Here is a 13082-nt window from a genome sequence, read left to right as displayed (position 1 = left end):
TTTCAACATTTACTAGTTTTCCACTAAAATATTTCCTAGAAAACAATGAGGATAGACCTTACTTTCGGCTTGGTCTATCTAATAGACAAAATAGACTTCTTGCCTGCCGTTCTTTTGCCACCTCTAAAAATCTGACACCATTGAAACCATTGCCATCCTGACCCTTCCACCATATTTGTCTTGTCTCCATCCCACAGTCAATGTCCTTATATTAATGCTGCAAGGTGACAGGTTGCCAAGTAATCTCCCAGAATTCAAATGGGAAGTAGATTCCCCTGTTACTCCCTTGTATGCAACTTGAATCCTCTTTGCTCTGTGCCTTCTTCAAATCTAATGGTTTCATGGTTTTGCAGATGAAAAGGTGCAGCACCTCTACTCCAAAATAATTTAATTCTTCTAGTATGTACTAGGACATATTGACATGTATCAGGATAAAGCAGGACCAGTTCACTTTGGGTAGTGTTTTGGCTGTGTGTGCTAAACATGCAATGCTACAACAAGGTAAGGAGGTCCATGCCCACTTTATACCTAGATTTGGATCAGGTGTTATCATGGGGAGTGCCCTTGTTGACATGTATGCAAAATGTGGGGATGTAGAGGATTCACTGAAGGTTTTTGAGAAAATGCTTGAAAGAAATGTGGTTTCATGAAATGCCATAATTTTCGGATGTGCTCAACATGGCTGAGGTATAGGGGTTCTCAAATTGTTTAGGTAGATGATGCAAGCAGGAATATGTCCTGATTTTGTCACCTTTATAACACCATATCTTCCTGAGAGGATAGCACCCCAATTTACTAGTGATACCTAGTTTCTGCATCTAACGAGGAGCACACAACATTGATAGCTCCTATTCATTCTACATAGAAACCCAAGTTCTTGTTGTAGGACTGGGCAACAAAAACTTCCATCCCACGAGCTACAAACAACCTCACAGATGATGCGTCCTAATCAAGACTGCCACTTGCAAATCCCTGCAAATTCAAGTAAAATCTCAAATTTGAATCATGAAAATAAGCTCTTTCAGACCAATTTTTTAGTTCATTACTGCATGAAATACTACTAGACACATCTAAGTTGGCTAAGAACACATAAAAGCATCACAATAGTAATCAAATTATATTTTTTCACAATAAAATATATTTTTTATAAGAAAATGTTGCAATCAAGCCAAACATCTTTGTAATACAAAAAAGAAAAGTGGTAGCCATAGCTGAATGTCCAAAATGAAAAATTATAGTCCCTCAAACCATATGGTCAATCTTCCCTGATCCAACCTCTAGTGGCCTTACAAGTGTATTTCCTTACATATATATATATATATATATATATATATATATTATATATATATATATATATATATATATATATATATATATATATATATATATATATATATATATATATATATATATATATTATATATATATATATAAAACTGGAAAAGAAAAATACTAGTTTCCATGCATACTACAGGCATATGATTATTTCTTCTCCTTTGGCTCACTTCCAACAACCCTCCAAGTGCCTCTCTTGCCCGATTGCAGCAACAAGGCTGGCCTTATATGTACTTTCAGCCATTACCAGATTTTGAACATGTTGAATACCCACTTGATTTTCTTCTTTCATATTCATTTACATCCTGAAAAATATCCAAACTAAAACTGGCTAAAATTGAATCGATTGTATTATCCATTTAAACAATTGCTAAATATCTAGGAGCAATATAAACACCCAATGGGAAAAATAAAAATCCCCAATTTACAAGTGATACCTAGTTGCTGCATCTAACGAGGAGCACACAACATTGATAGCTCCTATTTGTTTTGCATAAAAAATAGAGTTCTTGTTGTAGGACTGAGCAACAGGAACTTCCATCCCACAAGCTACAAACAACCTCACAGATGATGCATCCTGATCAAGACTGCTACTTGCAAATCCCTGCAAATTTAAGTAAAATCTCAATTTTGAATCATGAAAATAAGCTCTTTCAGACCAATTTTTTAGTTCATTACTGCATGAAATACTACTAGACACATCTATGTTGTCTAAGAACACATACAAGCATCACAATAGTAATCAAATTATATTTTTTCACAATAAAATATTTTTTTATAAGAAAATGTTGCAGTCAAGCCAAACATCGTTGTAATACAAAAAAGAAAAGTGGTAGCCATAACTGAATGTCCAAAATGCAAAATTATAGTCCCTCAAACCATATACTCAATCTTCCTTGATCCAACCTCTAGTGGCCTTACAGGTGTATTTCCTTGCATATATAAAAATGGAAAAGAAAAATACTAGTTGTTGTAGTTTCCAGAGACAACCTTAGATTGCTTACAAGACTAGTGCCTAAGCACATCTAGATTTTGTGTGTCTCATATGATTTTCTAGAAATGGAGACATCACACACACACATATATATTGGGTTGGTTCATTCACCTAAAGGAGTAAGACATGAATTTCTGGTACTTCTTCACATGTACAAATCTCATAAATATGCATAAAACAGTGGAGGCCGAGTAGTTCAAGGACTTACAGTTTAATAAGCTTTTGTAGAGAAAATGAGAGAGGATAAGGAGAAAGAGCAACTCATCACATAGAGCATAAGGCTTCAATAATTCTACACTTAACACATAGAGCTTGAGGCATTAAGAATTTCTATACTTATTTGAGTTACAAGTAGATATAATGGATAAAGGAGGGACTGAATGCTATGATTCATGTAGCACAAATTTAAAGATATAATTTCAATAATCCATACAAGCACATGCATTAACAATGTCGATACAAATGAATCTGTGATATAGTTACAGGCACTTGCATTAACATATCGATACAAATGAATCTGTGAGGAAGCTTGAAATATTTCTAGCAGCTATGATTGCATGAATTCAGAGAAGAAACATGAACATAAAATGGGTTTTAACAGAGGGATAACATATTGTAATACTTGGTACAACACTAGAGCGTAAATGAGGCCTAATTTCAGACTGAGATGAGGCAGAGCTCTGATGGCGGCTCCCATGGAGTTTCAGGGACCCAACATCCTAGACAAGATGGTCTGGATATCACTCCCAACTTACCTGATTTCTAAATACCTACCCCTCCCAACCCCCTGCAACCCTCAACCTTTCACCTCGCGGTTACCCGATCCATTGCAGCTTTCATCTGGCAATTACCTGGTTTCCACACCGTCTCGTTTTTTCTTACCTCGACAATAGTCATTCCACCGACCATTTTACTGTCGATTACTATGGAACTGGACGAAGTGGACTATGAGGAGGACCCTCATCCCTAGGAGGTCATATGGGCTCACCAGTGCTCTGTGTTGGGCTCTGGTCCTTTTGTTACAACCATACTCCCTCTGTCAGTTGCACCTTCCGTCCAGGCACGTCCAGGTCCTTCTGCACCTCATCCCCCGCCCTCGGTTCACATCGACGATGCCCCTGGTCTGGACTGCCCCCTGCTGTCGCCGGCTACCCTAAACCTACTTGGAACCTGCCTTCAACCCTCGCCCACTTTCGACGCTCCCTTACCTCAGCTCCCCCATATATCTGCTCCGCATTGCACCCCGTCCACCTCTCGCATCCATTCGTTTGGGCCTCCCTCACTCAATAACCCTGCCCTCTCCAGTGCAACCCTAAATCCTGGCGGCCCTAACCCTAACACCCTATTCGCTCTGGCTACTTCAGTTCCCCGATACCCAACCCTAAATCTACCCCTTCCACCCCCTAGACTGTAAATCAGGGTTTTCGTGGTCTCCTCAAGGACTACCTGACTGCGCGATGCTCGAACAAGCCCAGGAAAGGTAGGTGCCTGAAAACAGTAGACAAAGACATTAACCTAACACTGGGCGAAGACATTTCAATGGGGGAGGTCGCAGAGACTGCAAAGAAGGTACTGGTTGGTTGTATGTGTGGAAGAAACTACTCCGTTGACCATCTTCGCTTATGGACCACCAAGATCTAGGGCTCCTTGCTAAAGGAACTGCCCATCCTCTGGGTACTGGCTCGAGGGTGGTTTGCCCTACGTTTCCAGAGGGAGGAATACACAGACTGGATTTTATCGCGGTTTTGGCACATTAAATTTGCCCTGGTCCTGCTCAAGATATGGGATCCACTCTTCGACCCAGAGAGGGAACAACTGGGAGCTGGGTCGATCTGGGTTCACTTGTCGGGCCTTCCAATGCAATTTTGGACCCCTGTGGTCTTCAAGTGCATTGGAGACGCCCTGGGCACATACCTGGAACATGATCAATCCTTCGAGAAGACTGGAATCATGACAATGGCGCATATCCTGGTACATTTGGATACAAGGGAGGGGCTGGAAGAAAAGATAACCCTCCATTGGAGACATTTCTCGCGTCAACAAAACCTTGACTATGAAGGTGTTCCATTTTGTTGTAGAAGATGCCATAAGGTCGGCCACCTCTACAAGGACTGTCCTCTGCTCACTCCTTCTACACAGGCTGCTACAAAAGGAACGAAGCATCGTCAGTCGGAAGACCCGATTGTGGATGAGCATCCCACAGGTCTGGATCACTCAAAGGTTGCGGATGGAGACACTGCACAGCAAACCAGTGCTCCACAGATACCACATATATCCCCTCCACTGACTCGATCCCGGTCTGCTGCGAAGGCTGCTCCTACATCGGGTAATACTTCTTCTCCCTCTCCTGATGCTCCGCTTTTTAATAATTTAAATGCATCTCTGGCTTAGTCTGCATCCACCTCTTGCATGATTACCCCCATCAACTGTGCGCTTGAACCCCTCTCCCCCATTTTTTCCACCACGCCACCGATGGTCCATGGACAGAATCACCTCCATCATCCTCCCTACTCCCCTACTGCCTCGGGCTTGCACTCCTACAACCTCCGCTCTCGTCAACTGACAAACCCTAATCTGTTGGGTCTGGGTATCCCTCCCCCCTCCATCGAGCTCAAACCCACCCGGGGCAGACCTTCAAAGATTGCCAAAGCCATAAAATCCACGGGGGCTGATGTGGCCCAGGGGCGCCAGAACACCATTGAAAGGGCACTTAGAGCAACTGACACCCTTGACTCTATTCCCTGATGAAGTGGCTTTCATACAACTATAGGGGTTTGGCCAGCCCCTCCAAAAAATTGGCCCTCAAGCGACTCTTGCATTGTATACCCTGTGACATGATACTACTCCAGGAAACCCTCGGTCCATCTGAACAAATTGTTAAGACCCTCCAAGCCATCTTACCCGACTGGCACCTCCAAGCTCTGGATGTAGTAGGAAGATCTGGGGGTCTAGCCATTGGGATAAATCCTCTAACTATAAAGGTGATATCCTCATGGGGAGGCCAGGGCTTCCTGGGCATGGACATTTTCTTGGCAGAATTGGGAAAACAACTCCGTATCATTAATATTTATGCCCCAAATCAAAACAGACTTGCCTTCTGGCAATCCTTTCTGGAAAATCCCTTGATCAACAAATCTACTATTCTAGGGGGAGACCTGAATTTCTCCATTGGACATGAGGAATCCTAGGGACACCACTCGTAGCTTGATCCCCTTTCTGAATAGTTGAGCACCCTCCTGGAACAATATGGACTCATAGATGTCCCCATGAACAAAAAGATGCCAACATGGCATAACAAGCGGACCGGTGAAGCTGCCCTTGGCTGAAGGCTAGATAGATACCTCATTCACGAAGACCTCCATCTTTCCCTCACCATCTTCAGGTAATGGGTGGGATCAGGGGGAATATCGGATCACTCCCCCATTTACCTGGAAGTGGTTGGCACAACCAGAAAGCCTAGGGTGCCATTCAAATTTAACTCCACCTGGTTAAAGGACCCTGACTACATCAAGATGGTCTTGGATTTTTGGCAAGCTCAGCCTCCACCCATGGACCAGAGAAAGGCTGAAGGGTTCTGTCGAAACCTGAGACAACTCAAGAGATTAACCATTGAGTGGGGAAAAAAGGAAAAAGGCTAGGGATGAACACAATCTGGCTGACATCGAATCACAGTTGGCCTCCTTAATGGATGAAAGTGGACAAGGTTTCGCATCCATAGAAGCTAAGCTTCATCTAGTAGATCTGGAGTCTCAGAGATCTAAGATTCTACTTGATTGGGAAGAAACATGGAGACTCAGAAGCAGGGCTATTTGGCTCCAAGCGGGAGATGGCAACACAAAGTTCTTTCATAAATATGCAAATGGAAGGAAAGCCAGCAATACCATCTGGCAGATGCCCTCGGCCCTGGATCAGATTGCCAACACACACCCTCAGCTCGCACAATTGGGTATATCACATTTCAAGCAGCTCTTCAAAGCCCCGCAAGGAACATCACTTGCTGAAATCATCAGTATTGCAGGCCATTTCCCTGAATTTGTGGAACCTGATGGGATGGAAGACCTTATCAAACCAGTCACCATGGGGGAATTGGAGAGCACTCTCAAGTGGTTCAAAAAGGACAAAAGTCTGGGACCGGATGGCTGGCCTGTGGAATTCTACCTTGCCTTCCTCGACATCATGGGACCCGATCTGCTAGGGGTGGTGGAAGAAAGTCGGATCCTCAGCCGCATATATGCCCCTATAAACTCTACCTTTATTGCCCTCATCCCTAAATCGGATTCCCCGCTCTCCTATAATGATTTCCATCCTATATCCCTCTGCAACTTTCTCTATAAAATTACTGTGAATATCATTGCAAATCACATCAATCCAATCCTATCTGAACACATCCCACAGGAGAAATTTGCCTTCCTTCAACACAGACAAATCCATGAAGCCATCGGATCTGCCCAAGAGGCCCTCCACTCCATCAAGCTGAAGGATCTGAAAGGAGTGTCGCTTAAAATCGACCTCTCAAAGGCTTTCGATAAGGTTAGTTGGTTATATCTAAGAATGATACTCACCCATCTGGGGTTCCCACTGGTATTCATCAGATGGATAATGGGATGTATTACCTCAGTTTCCTTTGCAATCCTAATTAATGGGTCCACCTCCCAAACCTTTCTGGCGGAGAGGGGAATCAGACAGGGCTGCCCCTTATCCCCCTTACTTTTCCTTCTGGTTATGGAAGGACTAAGCAGACTGATAGCGACAGAGAAGAGGGCTGGGAGGATTCGGGGCCTCAAGATCTCGGAACAATGCCTTATAACACATCTGCTATTTGTTGATGATATTCTCATATTCCTAGATGGGGGAATACAGGACATCATCTCCCTCACTGAAATATTGAAGCTTTTTAGTGCTGCTACAGGCATGGAAATAAATGGGGAAAAATCTACAATTTCCTTCTCTGACTGCACACAACAAGAAACACAGCTAGCACTACAAAATTTCCCCTTCCAAACCTTGGCAATGAAGGACGGACTGAAGTACTTGGGCTTCAGGATCAAAGCAGATAGTTATAAAATTGCAGATTGGACCTGGTTGATTGCCAAGGTGGAGAAAAGATTAAATAATTGGAGCCACCGCCTACTCTCCAGAGTTGGTCGGCTGGTGCTTATCAAAGCAGTGCTAGAAGCAACCCTAGTTTTTTGGATGTCCTTTGCTTGGATCCCCCTGGGGATTCTACATAGAATTCACCGAGTCTGCAGTCACTTCCTATGGAAGGGACACAAAGAAGGGAAGCCCTTTGCATGGGTAAAATGGAGCAAGATCACAACTCCTAAAAAATGGGGTGGTTGGGGCTTAAAACATCTCCCCGCTTTCGCTTAGGCACTGGCAGCAAAACTTGGCTGGCTTCTCCTGAAGCACAAGAGCCTTTGGTCGGAGGTGGTCACCCACAAATACATATGGCCGAGCACTGTCTTGGACTGGCTAAGAAGACCCTCATGGAACAAAAGGGTATATCAGTAATCTGGAGGGTTGTACTAAACACTCTTCCCATCATTAGAAGGGGCCTCATCTGGAGGATTGGAAATGGTGGGTCTATTCGAATAGGGATCGATCCATGGATAGGCAGTGGAAATGCCTATCAGCTTCCACCGGATTTGATCTCCCTGCTAAACCACAATGGAGTACACTATATCACACATCTCGGGGACCCTCACAACACAACCTTTTCACAGCAAGCATGGAAAACAGGGGAGGCATGGGACATTCTAGACCAATGGCAAAGACAGTGGAGAAATTACCTGCAGGCATTAATAGAATCCCATGTTCGCCTAAGAGATGAGGAGGATGAATCGATTTGGGGTTTTCAAAGAAAGGGCACTACTCCCCTAAGGAAGGGTATGATATTATACATGATGATCACAAGCCGGATAGATTGAAGAGTTGGTGGAGTAATCTATGGAAGCTAAAATCCCCTCCGCGCACCAAACTCCTGATGTGGAACATTATAATGGACAAAACACCTTCAGGTGAAAACCTCAGGAAAAGGGCATTTCCAGGCCCGACTTGGTGTGTATTATGCCATGCAGAGGAGGAATCGAACCACCATCTATTCCTCTCATGTACCACAACTCAACATACCTGGGCGCAAGTCATTCATACACTAAGAATCCCTCAATCCTGGAGCGGTGACGACATCCCCAGCGCCTGGTAAAGATGGTGGGAATCATCATCTGAGCAGAGAACTCGGAACCTGCCGCTTTTGGTCTGCTGGCACATATGGATGTGCCGGAACAACATAATATTTAGGGGCCGAAATATAGTCTGGCCTTTGATCCCCCCAAAAATCTGTATGAGCTTCAAGGAAATCCCGGCTGAGGAACCTGCATTTAGGACCCGGAACATCACACAGGAACAAATAGACAAAGAACACCCCTGGGCATACTTCGATGGTGCAGCACAAGCTCAAGGTTGTGGTGGAGGCTTAATCCTTCATCTGTCTAATTCACATTTCTTTCATATCTGCATGGGATTAGGAGAGGGCACAAATAATTTCGTAGAGTTGCTTACTCTCCGACACCTTCTATACTTCACAATACAAAAACAGTGCAGACACCTTCAAATATTTGGAGATTCCAAAATAGTTATAAACTGGTTCAACAACTCTACAACATGCCATGCATATACACTCAGAACTATTTTGGATGATATTATTTTTCTCAAAACACATTTTGATCATGTCTCATGCACTCATATTTACAGGGAGCGCAATGAGGGTGCAGACAAGCTATCGAAAGAGGCAACGCATCGTCCTCGAGGAGAATGGATGATTACAGAGCACTCACCAGAGCGGACCTATCACTTTTTCCACAGACCATATATGGACCAGGCACTTCAGAGGGCTGACAGGCCTTAATTTCATCAGTCTTATTTTGTTTATATCTCTTTTTTGGCAACAGAACAGTAATCACCAATGGTGAATTTTTTAATATGTAATTAATATGTATATGAACAGCAGCCATCAGTACACCCAATACAGGGTAATTTTGTTGAAATTTACAGTTTTTGTTTCTTACAAACTCTTTACAGCTGACTATGGTCACGGTACTTGTATATGCCCACGGCATTTACAGCATGTAATTTACACAAAATAATGGAAATTACGATATTAAATAATAATAATAATAAAAAATAAAAATAAAAACATATTGTAATACTTCAAGGGGGAATCACCACCATTTCCTTCATATTCTTAAGGATCTGTATTACAAATCCATAAAGTCTGAAAATAACATGTAGTGTTTTCTTTAGAATTTATGAACCTTTGTTAAGTCTTGCTTCCTCCTATTTATCAGGAGAGGAGGAGTGTTTAACATTCATTACATCAAAATATCTTAGGCCTAATCTTAGTTGTCAGGTTGACTAACTGTCTCGTCCAGGGATGGCTTTGTGGCCCAAGAACATTACATAATTAATTGCCTCATTGAATGGAGCACCTTATAGGACAACACTTTATTCAAAATCAAATGAACACGACAAGGAGATATCTCTACGCCCATCCCTGTGATCGTCGTTGCTTTAGGTTGGAGTTCGCTCTTTGTATGGCCTCATGTGTTGCTTAGTCGTCTCCCGTCGCTTCTGCCTTTACTGCTTGAACAACTTATCCTTTAAAGCTGGGAGTGGGAACCATCAGTTTCATGATAGACTACTGGGGCAAAGGACCTCAGGGCGGTACGTTATCTTACCTCTATATGGGAGACCATGACGGATATTAAATCCTCCCGAGCTACTAAGTCCCTTTTTACTCCTATCAGTGCCATCCCTGGTTCCATGTCCCAATGGGCCTTTCTGGATCAGCCCATGTCAAGTTTGAATGCACCACCTATTTTCTTAAAAGCCACCGCTGTCGACCCATCACGCCTTTAAAGTCCTTCATTGCACTATCGGTGCCCTAATATGCCTAGTGATGTGCTTATGGTGTAATATGGGGGGACTTTCATGTGCCAGCCCTTATCACTAAAACCTCACAAAACAGGCGAGTTCTGATCCCCTTTAGCCCCCTTTTCTTCGGCCCCGTTCTGTAATATTCTTCATATGACTGGGGTCTTGAACTAGGTTCTTAGCCCGAAGGTGCTAGAGCCTTTAAAAGTATGTCTGGGGGCCTTTTTCATTTAATACATGAAATTCTGCATACCAACGACTTACAACCTTTGCCTTTAATATATCCACTTGAACCTTGTGATCATCGATCTGCAGGATCGGGCCCACCCAAGGTATCACAATCGTAATACGGGAGAGAATGTGAGGATGAGTGGTTTTTCGAAGGGGTCGAGAGCGGTAAGTGGTAAGTGAGGGGGGGTGCCAAATGGTATGAGAGGGACACACAGTGGAGGGTCTTGGTGGGGAAATAGCTTTTTGTACCCTCCCCGCCCTGTGGATAAAGGGAAACATGACGCCAGGGGGGGCAAAAAGGATCGGGATTCGTTGATCAAGGTGGAGCCAATCCGGGTCGTCTAGAGATGGGGGGTGTCTAATAGATATGTGGCCTTTGAAAAAGGGACAGACAAAACAACTTTTTAACTTTGTTGTATAAAACATTGCATATGGGGGGTTCCTGCATATCACAATTGTAGGCCGGAAGAGACTTTGGCGGAGGAGAGACCTTGCCTTGTGGGATCGCCGATTTGCGATGGGTGACGCCATCACTGCCATGTGTCACCCTGTGAATGGTGACACATGTCATCCAGAAATGCCCACTTAGGACCCCTGAAAATGCCAAATCTGCATGCCACGTGTCCTCTATACTGCCACGTCATCTTCGCACTGCCATGTCATCATCATGATGTCAGCTGACATGTCATTCATAAGTACCAATGGTGTTCGACCACATGGCCCCCATGAGGAGAGAGAAAAAGGCTTGCTTGTCCCTGTTTTTTCCTTGCTTTTGTTTGTTAATATTTTTTTCGGTGCTTTATACTATTATCGCAGAATCGCGATATTGCCAGGTTTTAGAGTGGTACCCCTGCTAATCCGTTGATTCGTTGATTGGGATGAACTCCTAGGGCCTGTCGATATGCCCGATAAGCCAATGGACCAGATCCACCGATATGAGATTTGTAATATCGGCGATCGGTCGATCACAAATTTTGATGTATTCCTCTTTAGTGCTACTTTAGTAAGCCTCACTTTGCAATTTGCGATGAGCCCGACACTTAGCCATTTCTCCTTTGTTTTGTGGCCTTGAAAGGGTATCTCTAAGCTGCTTTAACTTCTAATCCAAGAGTCCATTTTCAAACTTCTATATACCGTTAGAAAGCTCGTTTATAGAACTTTGTAATGGAGAGGGTCTGATTTTCCCTTGAGCGCTTTTGTGTCCTGGAAGATGGATTTAAACTTCACTTCTCTTTGGCAGCTTTTATCAACTGAAAACTCATAATGCAATTAGTGACAACACTAGTTTCCATGCATACTACAGGCATCTTCTTATTTCTCCTCATTTGGCTCACCTCTAATAGCCTTCCAAGTGCCTCTCTTGCGTGATTGTAGAAACAAGTCTAACCTTACTTTCAGCCATTACCAGATTTTGAACAAGAAAATATCCCTACAATTCTCCAAAAGACCAAAGATATAGCCACAAATGGACTTGAATCTTCAAGAGGGGGATATGACACAATTTCTGGAGGTAAATCGAAATGAGCCACAATTCTTCCAACCATATGTTTTAGAGACCATAGATGTGCATTAAACTCCAAATACTTCCTGTAGTGACCCCAATGAATCCATCACTTTTTTTAAAATCCTATATTTCCAATATGTGATTTCTATATCCATTGCACAAGAGTCCCTAACACAATTTTTCTTCAGAAAATGCTTCTCATACTCTTCCTTCCATTTTTTTTTCCATGTAATGCATTTCTCAAAGTAACCCACTAGAAATTTCCTTCATTATGAGGATGTTACACAGGGTAAACCCAATTTTGTGAAGCTCAAAGCTTTTCCATGTCACTTGCAAGAATAGAACCTGAGTGGGAAGGATAACATCATAACACTCCATCAAAGAATGGTGGAATTCATCATACTACACTGCACCTCCACTATTTATTTTGCATGTGCTTCACTCCTCTTTTTACCCTACCATGCTCAGAAAATTCACAAGCAACACTCTTGCAATGGTGGTGAGCCATTGCCACAATCCTAGCAATCTGAACAAACAACAAACTACCATTATATGTCCATTGTGCATGCCAGAGCTGATCTGGAATTGATCTAAGACAAACAATTAAGGTATTACAGACTCATGTGCATGGATGTGCCTATGTTATTTTATGCAACGGATCGATAAGATTACGAAATACATAGGCACTGAAGTAGTTAGAGAAAACATAACAGGTAAACATATAAACACAACAAGTTTAATAAGGAGTTCACCCAATACTCTTGGGCTATGTCTCTCGGTCCCACCTTCAGTGGTGGCCTCTCTATTATGTTTTCTAAGCAGATTTTTTACAACAGTGAGCTCAATTTGAGTCTCACATACAGATATAAATCAACAAGACTGTACTTGGATCCCCCAAGTCTCTGGAGTACACAAACTCTCTTTACTGATACTCGACCTCTATTGGTCACAGTAGTATGAGCCCAATCTGAGACTCATACATGACAGGCATATACAGAAGAGTTCGCTTGAACCTCTCAGGCCCTTTTCTGGAGTACATTGACTCTCTGACTCTATCTGGCTTTGTCTTTAACTCTGGCTCGATGCTGC

At 43.0% G+C, this 13082-nt stretch overlaps 1 pseudogene; it reads right to left on the bottom strand.

Annotated features, from left to right (window-relative positions):
• Positions 1-795: 795 nt before the first annotated feature.
• The window catches only part of LOC149146916 (aspartate aminotransferase, chloroplastic-like), a 73604-nt pseudogene continuing 61317 nt past the window's right edge, over positions 796-13082 (bottom strand).

Source organism: Pinus tabuliformis, chromosome 9, assembly GCF_031772625.1.
Source record: "Pinus tabuliformis cultivar Carrire ecotype Pingquan chromosome 9, CPIR1, whole genome shotgun sequence".
Taxonomy (NCBI): domain Eukaryota; kingdom Viridiplantae; phylum Streptophyta; class Pinopsida; order Pinales; family Pinaceae; genus Pinus; species Pinus tabuliformis.
The sequence above is the reverse complement of the archived record's forward strand: the minus strand, read 5'-3'. Positions and strand labels throughout refer to the sequence as shown.